Source organism: Sphaeramia orbicularis, chromosome 5, assembly GCF_902148855.1.
Source record: "Sphaeramia orbicularis chromosome 5, fSphaOr1.1, whole genome shotgun sequence".
Lineage (NCBI taxonomy): Eukaryota > Metazoa > Chordata > Actinopteri > Kurtiformes > Apogonidae > Sphaeramia > Sphaeramia orbicularis.
This window is the reverse complement of record NC_043961.1, coordinates 25,357,905-25,379,919: the sequence shown is the minus strand read 5'-3', so window position 1 is coordinate 25,379,919 and position 22,015 is coordinate 25,357,905. Positions and strand designations below refer to the sequence as shown.

General features: G+C 37.0%; 1 protein-coding gene across 3 annotated transcripts in view; it reads right to left on the bottom strand.

The window, feature by feature from the left end:
• LOC115419858 (histone deacetylase 7-like) overlaps positions 1-18,982 on the bottom strand; it is a 62,056-nt gene extending 43,074 nt beyond the window's left edge. For 2 of the 3 annotated variants that reach the window (XM_030134909.1, XM_030134911.1), the window contains exon 1: positions 5,291-5,751. The gene's annotated coding sequence lies outside the window, so the exon portion shown is untranslated. Of the gene's footprint in view, positions 1-5,290; positions 5,752-18,717 lie in introns of those variants that run through there. The other variant, XM_030134910.1, reaches the window with a different exon arrangement.
• Between the last annotated feature and the right edge of the window lie 3,033 nt (positions 18,983-22,015).

The window sequence follows — 22,015 nt, the reverse complement described above, 5'->3', positions numbered from 1 at the left end:
TGTATCAACACAATAACATTACAAGCAAAAAAGACATTCCTAATGATCAAATGATCTTATTTCTTTCCCTCCTCAGTAGTGTTTTGTACTGTCTTTACTACTCTTTTCAACTAAAAGTTCAAAGGTGACACACATAAGACCCCTCTTAAATTGTGTCCCTTAAGCTGCGCGGGAAAAAGGTGAGGGGTCGGCAGCTCAATGTGGAGTTGTGTGTGTGTATATGAAAGATTGTGGTAAGCTGGCGTGCTCTTTTGTGTGACTCTTCAGCTTGATTTCCCAAAGCCCAAAACAGACTGACAATTGTTGAATAGTTTCATTATTTCTCTTTTGGGCTCTAAGGGTCATCTTTTAGGGAGGGGAAAGCACAGCTAAATTTGGGCCATGCTGCTGTCATAAGGTTGGCATGAGACTGAAACTTTGTCTCGCCCGAGGACACGCACAATGTGTGTTAGTGCATACAGTTGACACAGGCGCTTTGCTAACCTGGCAGGTGTCTATGAGTGAAAAAAAAAAAAAAAAAAAAAAAAAACGACAAGTGCAGTCGTAGTTACACCTACATGTTCAGACACACTCTATCACCATAATATTACCTTCAGTTATGCAAAGCAAGACACGAGAATCCGTCTGACCTAACGGGAACAAAATATCACTTCCTCTATGTCGTTCAAAAGAAAGAGAGTCCGTTCAGCTGAGAATGGGCTGCTGATTTCTACACCTCATCTTCATCAGTACACATTCCACTCATCCCTGCTCTGTGACTCCCAACATTTCCAGGTTTTACCCCACTGACACCCACCGAAATACTAGAACATATTTATTTTTCTATGCATTGCACAGCATTAGGATTAAAGTAAGTGAACTGAAGCAACAGGTTCTCATTCCCAGGACTCCATGTGTTATCACAGTGTGTTATTATAGGTTAGAAAGCTACATACACAGAGGAGCCCTCTTTGTTTCTAATAAACCCTGCAGGCAATAACCAAAAACCACAGGTCTGATAAAAATGAGTCGTCTCTGTCTTTTTACTTTCACGCACACAAAATTAGTGATGATCCCAATGCTGGGTTTTTGAAGAGCAGAGTGTATCAGTCGTCAGCTGAGTTGATCTTAAATCAGGAACAGGAAATGTGATCTGGGACTCGGGCTGGTCCAGAACACTGTCCCTATTGTCAGCGCACTGCAGTGGCTCACACTGGGAAAACACGGGGGACTTTTAAAGGTTATCTGTCCTGGGAAAAGGTTGATATTCACTTGCACTAGTAGCTTGAAGCACAATGTATAATCAAGATGGATACCTGATGATCCTGATCAATCCATATGGCACAGCTGTTGTTGCAATATTTAAGAAGTCATTGGTAGTGGGATTAGCTTTTCTATCTGAACTACAACAACAAAAACATTTGACTTTTAGCCGCTACATCACACAGGAGCTGTTTGATAAGAATCATAGTAACTTCAAGCTGCAGCACAGATTATATTAGAACGATTTAAACCACAAAATACATAATCTGCATCCACAACACACACACGTACCTATCCAAAAAACTCATTGTATTGTGTGTGGTTTTTTTTCCACACATCACACTGACCTTGTTTTTCTCTTATGGTTCTTTCATAGACAATAACCAAAACACAATATTTAACAGTCACATATTGTGTATTAACCTCCTGAGACCTAGCAATGCATTTTTGTCCTCTGTGGTGGACAGTTTCACAGCTTTATTTAAAAAACAAAACAAAACAAAAACTGTCCACTGCAAGGGATATTACCTCAAATAAAGCAATGTATCTGAAAAACTGTGGCATCATACGGTTTTCAATTATGGCAATTATTTAATGTAAAAAAAAAAAAAAAACAACTTTTACTTACTGGGTCTCAGGAGGTCACTTATAAACCTTTGGTTAGTTTGGTTCAACTTGCAGGAATTTATGTATTTTTCTTCCACAAAAGAACTAAAATCCAGTCTTTAGCGCGCACATTATTTTGTTAACTAAAACCTAAATGCACTAGCTACAAGACACCATGTAAGAAACCAACTATTATTCTTTGTCTTTGCTATGGGCTACATTTTCACTTGCTTGTGCTTAAAACACATTCTCAAAACAGTCTGCCATTTTTGTTTAGACTTTGTTTGTTTGCATTATATTCTGTATGTCTGCGAGTTCTCCTAAAATGCATATTCATTTTTATTATAAATTGACCTGAATATGGATACATACATTCACTGGCCATTTTATTAGGTACACCTTGCTAGTTGCTAGCGTGGCCAGCCATTCGTCTTTCTCAATGAGAAATCCGTCTGGAATCACAGGGCTTGAATCCAAACATGAAGGCGGGACTAACAGGCGTCGAGTAAACCAATCACAGATAAGACAGATGTGACGAAATTATGTGATGAGCAGATCCCTAATGTCAACAAACCTCAGTGTGTTTCCATTGTGGCGTGCGGTGGTGGTGGCTGAGTAGAAACTTTGGTGAATGATTACTGGCACTTTTGTCAGAGAAACTTGGGAATACAAGGTGTAATCTGTAATTCAATCCTTATTTTTGAATCAAGTAAACAACCGACCACAATTGTAAAGAGATTTGCAGACTTGGAACTGACTTTGACTCGTGACAAAAAGAGGTCGATGCATATGACGCATTGCGAAACATCCACCCCCAAGACTTTTGATTGTTCGGTATAGAACAGATGCAAATTTCACAGTGATTGGTCCAATTCCAGACTGTTTTCTCAGTATTGAATACACTGAGAAAACCGGATGGCTGGCCATGCAGGCTAGCTTGTTGCAGGTGTACCTAATAAAGTGGCCTGTGAGTGCATATGCTGCTGCTTAAGGTTTGATGTGTTATGTGATGAGAAAAGCTCTACAAGACATTTTTTTTCCCCAACAACTTCCACTCGCTGGGTAATTTCTCCTTTTCGGACCATTCTTGGTAAACCCTAGAGATGGTTGTGTGTGAAAATCTCTGTATATCAACAGTTTTTGGAACAATCAGACCATCTCATCCATCATGCAATATTCAAAATCATGTTTTTTTTTCTCTGTTCTGACGCTCTTTTTGAACTTTAGTAGGTCATTTCAACTGTGTCTAAATGCTTAAATGCCCTAAATCGCTGCCACATCATTGGCCTGTTAGACATTTGCGTTAACAAGCAGTTGAACCCCTGAGTGAAACACTGCTTTTGTATGGTTTTAGTTTTCAACAGATTTTTTTCATTCTACTTCAGGAAAAATATAATGTATACATATTGAATATCATCATTACCCAAAATATATCAATATTTTGTTTTGCCCATATTATCCAAGCCTATATACATGTCTCCAGGGAGAGAAGGGAGAGAATGGCACAAATAATTTACTTTTTTCCCCATGATCATATGGCAAAATTTGACTTGAAGACCGAGCCACATGAAGCCTGTTTATTATGCCGATGACAAAGGCGATGCCAGAGGCTGTCAGAACATGTGGAGCAGACAAGGCTTTGTGATCAACAATTTAGGTAATGTGAGACTGATCACAGCATAAAAGGCTAGTTATACTGATCAAGTCTTTATTCTGCGATATGCTTTTGTAAACACATGCCTGTAAACAGCATTTGCACACTGCAGAGACAACCATGCATGCACAGAATTAGACAATGAGCCATTAGAAACAATCATTGCTGGTTATCTGAGATGATGCAGGCAAAAAATGAAGGAGTACGGGGCAGATCTAAATGTAGAAGAGCCAGTGGTGTCAATTCCTTTGGCATGGCCCAGATGAAACTAATGTAACTGAATCCTCACTACAGCGCCGGGGCTATGACCTCATCCTGTCCAGAGAGTGAACCTGGACACATGAGAACATTATTCCATGCATGGCCGCTGCACGTGTATGTGCGTACAAGTGTGTGTGTGCATTTTCAATAAACTGAAGGGGTTTGGGTGGGATCTAACATTTTTACGACTTCTGTCATAATACTGCACACACTCCAAAACAGCTGCCCACCCAATGGTCCAGCTAACAACCAAACATTTGTAGCCTGGTGAATGAGTCACGCTTTATAATGACGTTATGGGCAGAAATACATCCAGTAGGAAATTCTACACTACCACTTACAATGAGCCCTTAATACTATAATTACACAATTATTTGCTCTATTTATCATCTTAAAATAGTCCAGTTGCTGATGGGATTAGGGTATTTACTGGGACACCTTATGTTACAATGAGTCAATTATTTCAGACAGGTAATGAGGTATTGGACCCTGTCAAACTGGACAGGCTGACATTGGGTCATGACCTTTTTATCTGATTTCGACCATGATTTTATCCAAATTTATAAAATCTAACTGGAAGTACTTCAACTATAACCCATAAAGGCCCAGCGCTACTATTGTGTCATCTCCCAAATGAAATTTTGTCTAAATTTAAGATTTCTTAAGGGATTTATCACCATTTATTATAATATTATCCTCTGTATTTGTTTCTGTAAATTGGCTTAGAGTCAGTTTTTGACCAACTCTGTATGTAAAGTGTCATGAGATAACTTTTGTTATGATTTGGCGCTATGTAAATAAAATTTGATTTGTATTTTGTATTTTATCAGTATAAATCAGGTATTTTCCTGTATTTCATTTTCTGATCATGAAGATGTTCATAAAAGCTCAGATTAAAGTTAAGGATTATTGTATTAAAAACAGAGAAAACTGCAGCAAAAAGTGACTTTTTCAATCAAATCTATCATTAACTGAACATAAATCAAGTATTTCCATCTACTGTCATTGAGCCAGCTCCATGGGCTTTATTGGTAAGTCTATGTTGTAGAAGATGACGGAGCCTCTGAATGTCCAAATAGGTCATGTATCTGATGACCATGAAAAAATGACAAACTGCATTTTACACCATTTATTTTACATGTATTGATAGGATTAGTGGATCAACAGGTATTAAACATTTTATATCAGTAGATGGTTTTGGGCAGTGGCGTATGTTTGGATCTTCAAGGGATAATGGGGGGGGGGGGGACTTTTAAAAGAAAATGAAAGTGCAGACCAGGTGAGTTTTTACACCTGCTGTGTCTGGATGCAAGCCAGAGGGCTGATGATTTGTGTTTTATATCTAATAACAACTATGCAGTCTGCAAAATACATGACTTAACTTTGTAAAAAAAACGTTTAAGTTCAAGTGTTTCAGATCCAGTGACTTTTTACGCACAGCAATGCAGCACAGTAGTGGTCAGCTGATTCCAATTATGGCGTTTTAAAGATTAATTACTTGATTTAAAACAAATAAACATCGCTTACCTTTTCGAGGTGAACTTCAACAGCGACGCATTTTCAGTCGGACGCGGCACTAGACGTGGTGACACCCAAATTTACGAGTAAGATATCAAGTCAGACTAAGGAAAGGGCGCATAAAACCATTGTCCGGCAGTCCATCCCTGTCGACTGGAGTGAAACTGGTCGTGTCTGTTTCTGGCTTTTCTTTTGTAAAACAATACAAAAACACACACACACACGCACAAAACGTAGACGCTCAAACCGTCATGACGCACCGCAGTCTGGGCTTTAACGCGTGAAATGTTTTGATAATAATGTGAGATCAAACCAAAAACAAGAGTGTCACCTCCGTCATCGAAAAAGCTGCTCTTCACCTTATCTGTCTCCTCCTCACTGAGACTGTTTGACTGGGGTGAAACTGCTGATAGAACCTGCGGGTTGGTTCATGTTCATCCGTGGGCTGTTGGTGTGAGGGCTCCATCTGCTGAGCTCAGCCAGGCAAGATGCGACGCGCACGAGCGGACCGGGATGACGCACGGTCAACAGCTTTCGTCACAGTCTGACTTTGTTTGCGTCAAACTATTGAAATCTTGATCAAGTTTAGGGATTGTCAATAACGTATAATGACAAAAATAAGAATTTGAGCTGCCTTCATGAAACTTAAGAGTATGGATGCGGCGGCGGGGGTGGGGGGGGGTGGGGTGGGGGGGAATCCCTGGCGCCCCCCCATGCAAACCCTAAAGCATAACACTGTGCAGACATGAATGAATATTCTACTCTGAAAAGATTTTATGATCAGCCCTGAGTATTGTCAAGAGGAGTTGATAACGTTATTTATCTTGTTTTTTTTCGTTTTCTGGTTTGTTTTTCCTTTTTTTTTCTCTTCTTTTTTTTGGGGGGGGTTTGGTAGGTATGTTGTATAATTTGTTTGTATATGTTGTGTCTGCGTGGTTCCCTATGTATGGGTGCATGTTTGTGTAAATGCATAATTTGAAATAATAAAAAAAAGGTAAAGTAAAAAAAAAAAAAATAAATAAAAAAAATATATATATATATATAGATATACACATATATATATATATATATATATATATATATATATATATATATATATATATATATATATATATATGTATATATGATTTTGTGCAAGAACGATGAGAAAGGTGCATTTTAATAATATCTCTCAGGGTTTTTTTTTTTTTTACATTGATATACAAGTAAATTGTAGTTTTACTGTTTGGGTGGTAATAAATTTCACTTTTCCTGCCTCTTCTTTCCTTCCTTCTTCCTTTCCTTCTTTCCTGCCTTCTTTCATAGAATTCTTCTTCATCAACTGTCGCTGCAGCAGTGCTGTTGTTTAATTCTCCATTCTCCACTTGTACAGTCAAAAAAAATTATTAGACCATCAGAAGCCATCCAAAACAATGATTATGCAATCAAGTACTAACTCCTGTGTGTTTCATGTGACTAAAACAGACAGAAAAGAAAACATGGAATGCCTAAAAGCACTGTTTTTGGCAGTACAATGTCATCGCTATTAATTATTATTAACTTACGTGACTATTATTATCAAGAAAACCATGGAAAATGGCTAGATATCTGCTCTTAAATTAAACTTTTATGAGCTATTTTTGTTGTTATCATCATATTAGTCCAAACAAATGTACCTTCAGTTGTACCAGGCAATAACCTCCTAAGACCCAGCTATGGGTTTTCTGTCCACATTTGTGGACAACAGTTTCACAACTTTATACAAAAAAAAAGAAAAGAAAACTGTCCACCACAAAGGACATTCAATAAAATTTTTAAAAACTGCATCTGAAAAAACTGTTGCATCATGATGTTTCCAATATAGGCAGTTATTTAATAAAAAAAAAAAAAAAAAAAAAAAAAAGCTTGTACTTTGCTGACATTTCCTGGGTCTCAGGAGGTTAAAATGAACAAGAAATTGAAGAAAACAAAGGGAGGTCTAATAATTTTTTCAGCAACTGCACCTGGTCTAACAGTGTCATCTGCTTATGGTCTGGTTCTGTAGAATGCAACTGATACATTTCATAATATATTCCTAATAGAGCTCAAAATAACATCATGACTAAAACCACCCAGCACCCAATGAGTCATGCAGCTTGTTTTGGTTTATCTATAGATTATATGATAATGACAGATTTCTGACTGGACTGTATTCTATTATGCTAAAAAAAAAAAAAAAAAAAAAAGGCAAAAACCAATGCAAAGAAACAATGTTTATTAATACCTTGTGAAGCAAACACTCCTTTATGATGATAAGTTAATAATGTTTATTTTCAATTTACTAATAATCTGTTTTCTAGGGCCCCTTAAAATCACCATCATCTTTTCAGCAGTGCCCTTATCAGGACACACAGTGATGTTTTATTAGATAAGATATAAAAAAAAAAAAAAAAACAGTTAATTTATGTTAAATAACTTTTATCTGGCAAATTTTACCCATTGAAATAAAACAATTGTGTTGTAAGGAAGGGTTTAAAGACAAGTAAAGTTCTGCCTTCACAGGACTTTATTCCAGAAAAAAAAATATAGCTTGCCCAAAAAAAAGTCCTAATAATATCATGATATTGTATAATAAAGGCCCAAACATCCACTAGTAACCAAAACCAAAACCATCTACTGAAATGTTTAATAACTTCTGATCCACTAATCCTATTAATACATGTAAATAATCGGTGTAAAACACAGTTTGTCATCTTTTCATGGTCATCAGATATGACCCATTTGGACTTTCAGAGGCTCTGTAGTTACTGTGGAAACACTGTCATCTTGGAACAATGACAGTGGATGGACACTTGTTTTTATGTTCAGTTAATGATTTATTTTACTGAAAAAGTCACTTTTTCTTCAGTTTTCTTTGTTTTTGATATATTAAACCTCAAACATAACCTCACCATGATGATTAAAATACATGATCAGTAAATTAAACGTAAGAAACCACTTGATTTTCACTGAAAAAAAAATGCAAAATACAGTGTGTGATATTATGATAAATGGTGATAAATCATTTAAAAAAGGTTAAATAGTGAGAAAAATGTATTTGGGAACTGACACAAAAATAGCACTGGGTCTTTATGGGTTAAGAGCGTTTGATTAGAGGAGTGTTACTCATGACAGTTAAAAAAGATCAATGTTACTTGATATTAAAGCAGATGCATTCTATTAGGGTCTGTGTCTCGAGTTGTAAATAAAAGGTTATTATTTTCAGACACTTTGAGTCCAAAAGAAGAGTCAACTCCTGGATTTAACTAAGCAAATGGGTTAGATCTTTCTTATATGTTTCAGCTGCAACAAGTTCATTAATTCTAACTGATGCAGTGAGTAGTAGTAACTTCTCATTTCTTAAAGAACCATCACTTCGATATAAAGCATAAAGACTGGACTATGTTTCAGTGGAAAAAGGTCTGATGAGTCCAGACTGACCAGTGATGGATCACATGGATAAAAAGAAGGCACAATTGCAATGTGAGTATACATGTATATACACAACACAAAAGCTGTAAAATGACGTGTAATATTAATTGTTAGTGGTTGTTGACATTATCTTCCTACTCATGATTGAGATTCCAACATTCCAGCAAAGTGACTTTATCTCCACATGGTTTTGATGGGGAATAATAGATAAAGGTGTAGATGTACGGCAGGTCATGATGTATTACTGTAAATCTCACAAAATGTAAAAAGCTAAATATTTAAGATCAAGTCCAGAAAAAATCCAACTGCATTCACATTAAACTAGGGAAAATGTCATAATCAGTAAAAGGCTTCTCTTTCTGGAATACCGTATTGTTGTGAATCTGATCCATAGTTTGACTCTATACCACTTTATATGTCACACTCATTTGTGTGATTTTGAGAAACCAGAATCATACAAACAGACATAAACTATAAATATGACCAGCAATAATACCCAGAATTATGCTTTACATGCAGATCAGACTACTGCTGATCTAACACGCATTGAGATTTGTGTGTAAAATATGTTGCTATCCTCCGCAGTAGGGCTGCACGATTAATCGATTTTAAATCGAAATCGGATTTTTTAATTAGGACGATTTTTAAAAAAGGGAAATTGTAAAATCGATTTCATCTCTCTCGTGCCTCTGGGCCACGTGCTTGCGGGCTCCCGTAGGCTCCTCCTCCTATCTGTGATAGCGGTCTGTCACAGAAGTCTGTGTAATGACCGGACTTTAAATGTGTTAATGAGCCCGCAGTACTTACAGCAATGTAAGCCGTGGCTTCATGCATGGATCCCGCAACTGAAATAGAACTGCATGCGGATCACTCATCTTACGTTGTCCCAGATCCGTACTGTACTGTCTTCTTCCGAACCGGGTCCGGGTCTCGGGGTCAGCAGCCTCAGCAGAGGAGCCCAGACAGCCCCCTGCCCACACACATCCACCAGCTCCACAGATAGAATCCCTCCAGTGTGTCCTGGGTCGGTCTGTTCCACGCACGGATCCTCCAGTTTAAACAGAACCGCATGTGGATCACCCTTATTACGCGGTCCACGCACGCACGACTGATGCCTGTCACTGACTTACACTGGTATCACTTCTGTGGGCCCAGATACCCAGGGAAAAATAAATAAATAAATTAAAAAAAATCATATATATATATATATATATATATATATATATATATATATATATATATATATATATATATATATATATATATGTATAATTATTATTATTATTTTTTTAATAATTAATTTTGTCCTCTTGCTAAATTTTTCATTCACAAATGTAAGTTCTGTAACACAAAACCAAATATTATTTATTTTTTGAAAGATGTTGAACTTTATTTAAAGCTGTTAGATAAATCTGGAAACAAAACGGCAGGTATAAAAAACATAAGTATTTGCTCTGATTTGGACATTGTATTATAGCGTATTCCCCCTGGCAAACTTATGTTATTTTCTTGTTGTATACATTGTTTGTATACTCTACTTCATTCAATAAAGATTTAATTAAGAAAAAATAAACTTCTGTGGGTTCATCACGTGATACCATCACAGATTTGAGGTCAGAGCAGTGCCTAGCATTGTGGGCTGCTCACGAAAATGACATGCTGACTTCTGTTGTCTTTTGTAGTTTTACCCAAAAATCAAAATCAAAATCGAAAATCGAGTTTTTAGAGGAAAAAATCGGGATTTTTCTTTTTGCCAAAATCGTGCAGCCCTACTCTGCAGTGTGCATGTTATCAGATGTAACGAATAATATTGTGACCTGCCCATTTTGTGAAGCCTATATTTTCACCCCTGAGGATAAAGTAGTGTTGTTTTATTTAGAAATCACTCACATAAAGAGGACAAACAACAAACATATTCTCTCAAACTGAGCTATCATTGTCTCCTTCACATCGATAAATAAATCTGCCCTTTGCTAATACCAAAGTTTCCATCATAGGATCCCTAAACCATTATGAATGAATGCATTTAATAGAAGACAGTGAGCAGAGCCAGTATTTTAGTTCATGTGACTCAGTCCTATGAGGGAGCTAACAGGTTTGTCATTGTTTAGTTAAATTGTGTAACTGGGGGCATAATTACAGCCATAGTTAAGAAAAAAAATACACTCAGTATGTCTTTTCCCATAAACTCTTGGTGGGACTTAAGAGATGTGCAAATTAATTTCCATAGCAGATTGACTGACTGATTTGAAATAAAACTTCATTTATTAAAATGTAAAGAGCAAGAGAAAGTTTAAGTATGTTACATTTGTCTAAAATTAGTCCAAGAATCTACAAAGGTGAATTTATAATCTTGTGTGGCCTAAAATGTAATAGTCCATTTACAATACACTGATTCATTTTCATAAAACACTACAGGACCACTTTAACCCTTTATCAGGGAAGTGACTATTTTTTGGTAATTTCCACATACATTACAAGACAGTAACAGCAACAGTTACAATGAAAACAGTGAGTCAACAATCTCAGGTCCAATGTGGTCTCCAGGGTCTGTAAGGTCCACCTCTGTATGAACAGTGAGTGTACCTGCTTTGTTAGGTACCATGAAGTAATGGTACTAATGTAAGGAATGGTGTTCAAAGGGAGAATGTGGATGTGGACAGGGGTCTGGATCAGCACTTATGTTGTTCTAATGTTCTAAAATACATGTTCCTTTCACTGTGGATGTGTTTTTCTTGTATTTACTTCTTATGTTCTTTATTTTTAATTTTTTGCCACTTACGGGTAAGGAACCAAATATGATAACTTCATTGACCTTGATTTTCTACATAACAATTAAACAATCTTGAAAAATTTTCTCAAAAGTAATAAAGTCTTCATACTAAGGTTGAAATTTTGAATTTCAGTGTATTTGTATGAGTCCCCTATAAAGGCTTAATGATATCTTTCTACTTATATTGTACATCATACATGCTTGGGGACAGCAGTGCTTTTTAACTGTGACTATAGTTTAATTTTATCCATGACATCTGGACATTACTTTCACCACAAATGCTTTGTGAATATTAAAAGAACCTGTTTGATTGCAATCTAGCAAAGTACACACTGAGTCATGCAAAAAGCTTCCCAGGCAGTTATGCAAAACAGGGAGATATTAAATCCTCACAAAATGCAAAACAACTGTTTAGCGGCCTTATCATATTTTCAGTCATGTGATGGATAAAGCTGGCACTGACTGCCAGTTGTATTTTTTTTTTTTCTGTTCTGACGTCATCAGCAGATGTCAGTAGAGCTTTACCTTCTTATCTTTCCCCCTCACATGAATGTACCGTCATAAGGGTAGTCCCTCTTCTGGGTCATACGTGAGTGTTTGCACGTGTAAGTATATTTATGTGAGTCCATGAGTGCATTTAGAGATTAAAACCAGGGAGGGATTTGAAGTCATTCTTAAACTCATGTCACATGACTCACTGTAAAGACACTCATAATACATGAACCCCACGAGGAAACTGAAAACCAGAACAGAGGAGAAGGGAAGACACACATATGGCAAACATGGCTAGGGCTCCAAGGTGGAGTTTTGTGGCCAGTAGGACTCACGGCTCTTCCAGTCACAGGAAGCCAGTAGGAATGAGAGGAATGCAGTCAAGCAATACGGTGATGGAGGGAGCAGCAGTTGCAGGGCAGATAGCCAAAAAGAATTAAAAAAAAAAAAAAAGAGGGAGTAGGGGAACGATAGGGCAAGTTTGAGTGTGATTACAGGGTGGAAAAGGCATGGGTGCAGCTAATTACTGTGAACATTCAGGTAAAAGCCAACAGCAACAAGTCTGAAAGCATGCTAACAAACCAAAACAAACACCTAACGGAAAGTGTGGATACAGCGTGGGTTTAATTGGTGTCTCTGACATTGACGGCATATCACAGATAACAAGCATAATGCCAAAGGAGTCACACACGGAAATGCCACAGTACATTACTGTGACTCGTGGAATGTGTGGAGATATCAGTTGGGCAGATTTCCTGGTAATGGGCGGAGGCGAAAGGTCAGCAAAATACTAACCAGGTGGTCATCCTACCTTACAGAAACATAAACATGCACAAAGCCAGCGCCGGCATGTACACAGATGCAAATATGCACACACACATATGCACACAGTAAACCTAGCAGAGGAACAATATGTTTTACTCCTGTTTCTCTTGCAAATGTAGCTGTTCCTCTACTCAGCTTTTTTGTGTTTATTATTAAAGTTCACTGTGTAAGATTTAGGGAGATTTAACTCCAAATAAGCAAATCACTATGAAAATAAGAATTATGTTTCCTACAGTAGCTCAGAACTGACCTCCTGTACTACAGGTGTCAAAGTCATTTTAGTTCAGGGGACACATACAGCCCAGTATGATCTCAAATGGGTCAGACCAGTAAATAAATAGCACAAAAAACAAAAGCCACAAAAACAAACTCTACATTTTTCAGTAAAAGTAAAATTACATTATGAAAATGTTCATATTTCCAAACTATCCTTTCACAAAAAAATGTGAATAACCTGAACTACCTGAAAAATGTGAATAACCAGAACAACCTGAAATGTCAGCTAATCATTCACACATGTGCAACTCACAGATCACAGTGGATCATTAAAGGCGCAACACATTAAGTAACAGGCTTAACATAATTAAAATTGCATTTATTTTTCTTTAAGAATTTTCAGGTTGTTCTAATTGTTCTAGTCATTCACAGTTTTTGTGAAAGCATAGTTTGTAAACATGTTAAACACTTTCATGATGTAATTTTGTAATTTGGACTAAAACAAAAAGAATGTTTTGGTAGCATAAATGGTAGTAATAGTAGCAAATTAGATTATTAGTATTATTAGTATATATTGTTGTGTTGTTGTTATCATTATTATAATAAGTTAATACAGTACATTAATATAAAAACGTTTTTGCCCTCTCACTTTCTCCTCCCCCTCCCTTTGTCACTTTCATGCACTCCCCCCCTTCCTTTTTCCTTACCGCCCCTAATCAATCTACATTTGTTTAGTTGCTCTTTACATTTATTATCTTTCTCGTTGTAATATGATGTGATTGTTGTTGTTTTGTTGGTCATTATTTGTTTGTTTGTTTGTTTATTTGCTTGATTTGTCTTTTGTTTATTTGTTGTTGTTGTTGCTGCTGCTGTTTTTTCCCTTTCTTTCCAATATGTCTTGTGCACTGTATCACTAATGACTAAAAAAATAAATAAATCTTATTTTACTGGTTTGACTCATTTGACATCTTTGACCATTAATATCTTCAGTGTAACTTTTGCATTGCATAAAATCATCCCATGGGCCAGATTGGATCCTTTGGTGGGTCGGTTTTGGCCATATGTTTGACACCTCTGACCTACATATTTTGCATTTTTTAATGGGATGTATATAACATTAAAGTGCATTTACCTCCACCTAGCATGTTTGAGAGTGGATCAGGGTTAGTATCTCCTTAACTAAAGCCACAGAATGAATAAACAAAACACTGACCAGAGACTGTAATGTTTTCCTGGCCACTATAGTGGAGGGTGAGGGGGGATAAGGGAAGGGTGGTTGCAATCTGCACATTCAACACTAGATGCACTGATTTCACATCATGTTTGTTTACATAGCTATATAAGATATGTTATTTATGCAAATGGCAGGAATAGTAGATGTTAAGCCATTAAAAAGGGAGAAAAAGTAGTTGTAAACACAAAAGTTGAAAGTTCCATGTTCTACGTATAGAAGTGGTTGTGGAAATGCGTAGTTCTTTCACTGTCTTGAACTTCTTGTTACAAAAACCACAGCACATGCTCAGGTAAGGCTGAGCTCTCGCCGGCAGCTGTGAGGTGACTTTGAACTGAAAAGGCGCTGGAGGCAGATCGCAGCGGTGGGTCGCCTCGAAAGCCTTTCCATTCCCAGCAGCAAAGCAACATGTGCCCACAGAGAGGAGAGAGAGAGAGAGAGAGAGAGAGAGAGAGAGAGAGAGAGAGAGAGAGAGAGAGAGAGAGAGAGAGAGAGAGAGAGAGCTCCGAGCGCTCGCCCAGTTTCTCTGGAAACCGACTGTGATCCTGGAAAGTGTTGCTTTACGACGCCTTCACACTCCTGTGTACGCTCATGTGAAAAAAGGTCAGGAACTTCAAAACAGTGTGTGACATGCCTTTTAACTACATACTACACATGTCAAACTACACGACAAGACATTTACTGTGTCACATAAGACACACTAGTGAAGCAATTCATGAGTACAATATTCATGTTATTTTTGTTTGTTCATGCCTCTTATCTTATGGTCTAGAAGAGGAGTTGATGCATTTTATTTTATTTATTATCTATTTTAGTTTTGATGGATGGAAACATTAATAATAAAGTTATTAAAAGTGATAGACAATGTGTGGGGTCCTTTGTACTTCTGTACTTTAAGATGCAAATTTTTTTTGGTTTTTTTGGATCCTATGTCTTTAGAAAAGTTGATGACTGATTTACAATAAGTCTTTCTTTCTTTCTTTGTTTCTGTATATGTTTCTCTGTGGCAGCATGGTTTAACTGACAACTGTTGTTAGATCATAATCTTGCAGTAAAAATGTATTTCCACAAGGGGGTGGCACACAAATAAATGACTGACTTGTTTGTTTGTTTTTTATCTTTGACACAAACAACTCTATGTTAAAGTAAGATGTAGAAGTGAATGTGACACATTAGTTTTTTGCATCTCAACAACCTTTTGTGCGTTGTCTCTTCATCCTTTTAGTGCTCAGGTTACCTTTGTTGTCACGGCGATGCATAGATGGCTGTGTTGATACTAGTATATTTACTGAATCAGGACACTTGAGTACACATTTGAGGTACTTGTACTTAATTGGTGTGGAGTGAAAAAAACCTGAAGGATGGTTTTCTTTCATGGGTTTATGAAATTCCTCTCTTTCTTATGATAAATTGACTTGGTTTGACTGTAAATGCACTGTCACTGAGCAGAAAATGGCTGTTTTTAAGCCATGAAAAGTTTACAGATACATTGTTTTCACAAGTCAAATCCAACAAACATGATGATCTCACAGAATATGATGCATTTCTGTGGATTCAACAACGCAACAGTAGCAAAAATGAGCTCAATGTTGAATATGTACAGATATAACATGTGACATACACCCTCAAAAACCTAAACAGCCCCAGTGACCAAAAGCACCTACTGATCTAATATGTTTAATTCATTTGTAAACACTAATCTGATCAATACATGCAAATAATTTGGTTAAAATACAGCTTTTCAGTGGCATCAGATATAACCCATTTGGACGTTTGGAAGCTCATGAACATGAAAACAATGGTACAATCAGTTAATGGTATATTTTGCTTAAATAGTCACTTTTTTCAGTTTGATATAATAACTTTTGAATTTACTACGAACTTTTATAAGCATTTACATGATCAGTGAATTAAATACATTGCATAGGAAAGGTTAAATGTAGAGAAAAATAAATTGGGATGGAACTACAAAAACAGTAAAGGTCTATGTATACCTTGAAGGGTTAACACGACAGTAATATTAATCCAAATACATTATATATACATATATCAGTAAATCACTGGCATAGACAATTGTACTGCACCTTTATAGTTCAAGTGCATCTTGGTAATAATACTTGGATAGACTATATTAAAACTACAGAGTGAACACAAATGGAAAAAATGAGCTTTAAATCACATCATATAGTTATAAATCTGTTTCTGTCCTGAGTTAAGACCCGCTAAGTTTATTTAAGACGCCCATGACATGACTCCTTCCTGGAGACATGGTGTGGATCGCTGACCCTGACAGGGACAGTTATGCCCCTGTGGACCACTTCCAGCTGACTATGGCCTCTTAACCTGTTGCCCTTTGACCTTTCCAAACTAAACAATCTGAGAGTCGGATGATTTATCACAAGGACAAAAAATACAGCTTTATGGGTGCTTCTATGAAACTGGTACCTAAGAGCAAGACAGAGGGGCTAAAAATTCTAACAAGATGTAGACTAATGTTATGAAGCAAGTTTGGAAGCACTTTGGGTCTATTAAAAAAAAAAAAAAAAAAATTACTGAGAAAAAAGAGAAACTATTTTTCAGATAAAACACATTTTTATATTATTTTTATACAAAAAACCACATGTAACACGCTGAAAAGGACACGAAAATTACATGCTGCTATTTTTTTAATATCTTTTTATTCTCTCACAGATACATTTTGGGAAACAAATTAATTATGCAAGGCAGAGTGTTTCACAAAAATGACCGCTGTTGCAAAATCACAATTTAAATGTGTTTAAATGGGCAGGTTCCGCATGTAACGCCAGTGGACACGATGGGTTACATACAAAACCTGGAATGAGACTGAGATTCATGAAAATCCCGCATGTCTGGATTAGAAAAATGACTAGGATCGTCAAATATAACACAGTGTCTTTATTTATATAAGACCATTTCAAGAGATGTTTTCAAGATAAAATGCACTGACACCTCGGTAGCTTTTCCAGTCCCAATTTTGGTCCTATTTTTGGTCCTGATATTTTATTAAAAATTCATTCATTTTGGGATGGCTCAGAGCAAGAGTATTTTTTTTTTTTTTTTACATTTATCTGAGGTTATCATTAGGTACATCCTGGGGGGAAATATGTCTAAATTTCTCTTTTATTATTGGATCTAAAAAGCTGGCAAAGTGCCAGGTACCAAATTAAACCCAGTTTCATAGAAGCACCCAGATTCATTTGGCTTCTGTTGACTTATTTCCCATTTGCTACATTTGCTGCGACCTAATTAAGTTACACATAGACTCAGTTTTCAGTGCGTCCCTGTTATACCGAATTAAACACGTTACTTCACATCATATAGAACAATATTTGATCCGTACACTTAAAAAAATCTTCTATTCACTCCATGCAGCAAACCCAAATAAATCATGGATGCCGTTATTATACTGCCATTATTTTCAGCTACAGCACAGGGGAGCAACAGTGAGATTTATAGCCCAACAAATCATGTAGACAATCTCTAAAAATGGAACAGCACAGGCAAGTAAAAATAGAGCAAAGCTTCAGTGTTTTTGGGTGAGAGAGTAAGTAAAAGCTGAGGTTAGCATTTCATCTTAGGCAGCAAAATTAATGCACAGTGCACAGAGAGGATTAAAAACACGGAAAGAGTGGGTGAAGAGCTAAACCTGCACTACAATGGACTTGAAGTTTTTATTGACTTTGTAATAATGTGGTGTCAGACATCAACTCAAGGCCCTGCTGATGCTAAACAGAATTGTCATTTTTTGTGGTGCTTTACAGGGCTGCACTGGGACACTCTCGGAGGTAAAGATGTGTCCATATGCATGCATTCATGCAAATTTGTTGGTGTGAGTATTTCATGGAAAAGTATTAACGTATCCTTGTGTGACAGCAGCATCATCCAGTCCCCTTCACCAAACTTTTACCAAACAGCTGCTTTTCCCCCTCTATCTTTTCCTGCTTGTTATTTAGTGTCTCCTCATTCTTTGCACACTCATACTTTTGTGGACAAACTAACTCTCCAGTCTCGGGAGTGGGAGGGTCTGTTTCCAATTTTCTCCCCTTCCCCGTCCTGAGAAACGACACTTCCCAAACCAAACAAATAAAACCAAAAAAAATGAGTTATAGTTATTATTTTTTTTCTGTTGCTGCTGACCACAGTGCTCCTCTAAACATCCCGGCACATACTACATGCCTACATGTTCTTCTGTTACAATAAAGCCACTGAACTGTCTCTTGGAGATGAAAAAAAAAAAGTTTCTCACAGCTGAAGTTAACCAGAGCGGACCATCTGCTGGTGCTAACAGCATAAAAAAGATGAAGCAAAACCAACAATTGAACCAAGAATGTCTGGTGTGTGCAATACTGAAAACAGTTCACATCTGCAAAAGTCCCCCATGTGCAGAACAGAACAGAACAGAATGGGCTTTAAGTACAAATGGATGTTAAAGGATAAAGTGTCTCCTACCAGTTTGAGGTGCTGACATCCAGTTAGAGGTATCTCTGAGTCGGGTTCGTCCCAGAGGCAGCAGTTAAACAGGCTGAGAGGCTGGGATTGAGATAGATCCAGCTTTGACAGGGGAGTGGTGCTGTAGTGCTGGAGCTCAGCTGTGCACTGACAGACGGAGTCACAGTCAACTGCTTGACACAATGGGCTCCTCTGACTTTACTGGCTCTTGCACTTCCTCTCATGTGAGCTCAGCTATCTCTCTCTCTCTTTTTTTTTCTTTCTCACCGTATCACTCCCCCAAATTCTGCTTCTCGGAGAAGACACAGTTGCTCGGCTCTATCAGCCCCCTGTAACTTGTCAACGCTGCCTCTGCACCAGAAGCTCCAGGGGAGGAGGGAGGAGGGAGGGATGTGGACGTTTAAGACAGAAACACAAGAGCGACAGATTGTATTGTCGCCTGTGCCCGACAGACAATACCAGGAAGTGTTGCTTTAGGATGCACAAAGCACACAGGACCAAAAAAGAAAGCTGATTTAAGAGTTACAAGGGTTGAAAGACATGTTACATTGGTTTTAACTTTGCTCAAAATGTGACAAATAAGAAAGTAAACTAAATATCCAGGTAGGTTTTAAAATGTGTTTCAGTGTTGTCCCTATGACAAACATTTTAGTTCAGGGGTCACATACAGCCAAATATGACCTCAAACGGTCTGGACCAGTAAAATAATAACAGTAAAAAAAATAAAAAGAAATTACGAATATGTTTACATCTACCAATTATCCTTTAAAAAATGTGAATATCACAAACAACCATGAACAGCCTGATATTTCTTAAGAAAAATAAGTGCAGTCCTAACCATATTAGGCCTCATCTTATCAATTACACATGTGCATTACAAACTACAGATCAGCAGATCTACGAAGGAACAAAACATTTAGCAACAGGCGTAATATTGTTAAAATTTTATTAATTTTTGTTAAGAAATTTCAAGTTCTGCATGGTTGTTTAGATTATTCCCATTTTTTGTGAAAGGATAGTTCATGAATACAAACATTTTCATGTAATTTTACTTTTTTTTACATGAACAGAAAGAGAAAAACTTGGAGTTGTCATTACCTCCGCCAAGGAGGTTATGTTTTTGCCAGGGTTTGTTTGTTTGTCTGTTTGTTTGTTTGTTTGTCTGTCCGTTATTGTGCAACATAACTCAAAAAGTTATGGACAGATTTGGCTGAAATTTTCAGGGTTTGTTGGAAATGGGATAAGGAAGAAATGATTAAATTTTGGTGGTGATCGGGGGTGGGGGGGCCCACGGAGGGGGCCACTGATCAGCCTTGGCGGAGGTCTGCGCTCTCCGAGTGCTTCTAGTTATTTATGGGTTGTTATGATAGTATTATACTATTGCAACCCATCTGAGATCGAATTGGCAGTATGTGAACTAAAATGAGTTGATTTTTTCCACATCACACATTGTCTCTTATTCATACTTTATATTTCTATCCACACTGTACATTTACTGCACTTAGTTCCCTCATATTTAGATTGCATATTGTTAACTGTTTTTAATATTGGGAACTTTAAAGACAGGTAAAGCAAAATACCTCTGTACTGTACTTCTTCTAATTTTGCAATGACAATACATTCTATTCTATTCTATATATAAAGTTTTCCAAAGTGTTACTTTTTACTTGAATGCTTCATCCAGTACAGAGCCAGTATTTCTTCTCTTTCACTGTAATAAAGAAGTTGAATCAGTGCTTCTTCTTTTACCAGAGTCTGCATTTTTACACAAGCGTCTTTACTTCTATGAAAGTGTTTGCACATTTGTAACCTCTGATGAAAATAGCCCTCCCAAGCAGGATTTACAGTGGACCATGTAACTGATTATTGACACCAAAACCTGCCCAAATTATGGATAAATATTTATTTATATTTATATAAGTATTCTAAGCATTTGACTCCCCATCTTTTTTTTTCTCTCCTGTCCTTGTGGGAGTTATTTTCCTTAAATATCCTTACTATCAAGGAATATAAACACAGCATAAATGACTACAGTGCATATAAAAAAACACACATTTTCTTCCACTTGTCCGAAGGCAAATATTGAGTCATGCAGCTTATCAAAGCAGATAGCTATAGTATGTAGCACTGAAAAAAAAAAAAAAAAAAAACACTCCATGACCCAGTCAAGCTCTAACTTCTGTGTAAACACACAAATGGAGCATTCAGTGTGATTACTTACACAAGGCGACATATTTTACCCTGGAAATTACATTTCAGCCTCAGTGAAATTAACAAGGGAGAAAACAGCCAGGATGTTGGTGATTTAGGAGAGAACAATTCCACAGTGTAATGTACACCTAATTAATTATATACGTTTATTTTAATGCAATCATGTTTCTGTGTACTGATCAGCTGATTTACCCATATTTGGCCTGGATATTAGTGTGAGAACCTGTATTGGAGGCAAATATAAGGTTTTAAATGGATCACGTGTAGACATTTGTTAAAGTAATTGTGGCAAATCAGTTTCCGGAAATTCAAGCGGAAAAGATTAGTTACTGTGTGTGGTTTTCTCACTGTTTTGTTACAATGTTGTTGCTGAGACCTATGAGAAGCGGGAGATTCATTCATGTACAACAATGTCAGATTGTTCAAAAAAGAAGATGCTGCTGATGGCAAACGGTAAAACATGTGAAGGGGAGACTGGTTTGTTTTAATTCATATAGCTGAATCCTCTACACATACTACAAGTGGTGCCAGGCACAACAAACCCCGCCCCTCACAGGTATTGTAGCTTATTTTGGCATCAATCCAGCTGATGTCATGTCTATGCATGTTGTTGGCATAGCAATTGCCTCTGAATATGTGCCAAGTTTAAAGTAAATTGAAACAAGATGGGTGCATTTATAGACATTTGAAATTTCGTCCATTATAAGTAAATGGGAGGAAAAAAAAAGATTTAAAAATTCATACAAAACTGGAACTTTGACCTACTTCGCCCAAAATGTATCCACCTCCATTCTGGCTCACTGCCAATATATAAACCCAATTTGGTATGAATTCAACCAATAGTTTTGCTGCTACAGACATGTGAAATTTCAGCCATTATAAGTAAATAAGAGAAAAAAAAGATTCAAAACTAGAAGCACTCGGAGAGCGCAGACCTCTGCCAAGGCTGATCAGTGGCCCCCCCCCCCGTGGGCCCCCCCACCCCCGGTCACCACCAAAATTTAATCATTTCTTCCTTATCCCATTTCCAACAAACCCTGAAAATTTCATCCAAATCTGTCCATAACTTTTTGAGTTATGTTGCACA